Here is a 1,278-nt window from a genome sequence, read left to right as displayed (position 1 = left end):
CGGATCTGGACCAGAACTGGGTCAGCTCTGGACCAGATGCGGATTCCTTTATGGTGAGTTGGGCCAAATGTGGGCTGGATCTGGTCCAGCACCATGCCGGATCTGGGCCAGCTCATTTTGTGTGTGTGTATATATATATATATATATATGTATTTAGGCCTACACACACAAATAAGTTGTATATATATCTAGAATTCAAATACAATTAGTTTATTTGTATAGTGCTTTTCACAATACATATTTCAATACAGCTTTACAGAAAATGCATGTTACTTTGTTACAAATAAAAAGTAATGTCCATATGCCACAGTACTTGTACAGTTCCCGGATAATACAAATCATATAAGTAGATTATGACTGTATTTAAGCATAAATTATGAAAGCAATGATTACAAGCATCTTACATAATACATAATTAAATATCTTACTGTCTTATGCCACTGATATGTTTTTGTTAAGTTGTTATACGAAGCTCTTAGACAACAAAAAGTTTAAAGTACTGATTTAGATGTACAGACAATTACTGTACTGAACACTCTATTAAAACAATATTCATATTAAAACAATTGAATTACTACAAAAAACAATGCAAAAGATTTGCCACTGTGCATCTTTTCTTTCCTTCTGATAAACTTTAATTTTGCTTTTTTGTGCAAAAATTATTTAAAACACTACCCCAAGTAGCACAAGTCTCTAGTTCTAGTGCTTACTGTACATAATATTCACTAAGCTTAAAGGGTTAGTTCACCCAAAAAGGAAAATTATGTCATTAATTACTCACCCTCATGTCGTTCAAAACCCATAAGACCTTCGTTCATCTTCGGAACACAAATTAAGATATTTTTGATGAATTCTGAGAACTCTCTGATCCTCCTATAGACAGCAATGGAACTACTACGATCAAGGTCCAGAAACGTAGCAAGGAGATCGGTAAAAATAATCCATGTGACATCAGGGGTTCAACCGTAATTTCACGAAGCTACGATAATACTTTCTGTATGTTCAAATCAAAGCGTAAACAACGTAGAAAACGTATCCGCGTGACGCAGCTGACACAGAACAGCATACGCGGTTTGTGTTCAGTGGATACTCTCCAAAATGGCACCAGGGTGATGCGGAGGAGACGAATTGTTGAATAAAGTCGTTATTTTAGTTTTCTTTGCGTACAAAAACTATTCTCGTAGTGTAGGGTTTTTCAACTCAAAAAGGGAAATATTTATGACGAATTATAACTGGTTATGATTCATAATAAATATTTAGATTAGATCTTTGAATTAA

This window comes from Sinocyclocheilus rhinocerous, unplaced genomic scaffold (assembly GCF_001515625.1).
Source record: "Sinocyclocheilus rhinocerous isolate Xijiao unplaced genomic scaffold, SAMN03320098_v1.1 scaffold3924, whole genome shotgun sequence".
NCBI classification, from domain to species: domain Eukaryota; kingdom Metazoa; phylum Chordata; class Actinopteri; order Cypriniformes; family Cyprinidae; genus Sinocyclocheilus; species Sinocyclocheilus rhinocerous.
This window is presented reverse-complemented; position numbering follows the sequence as displayed.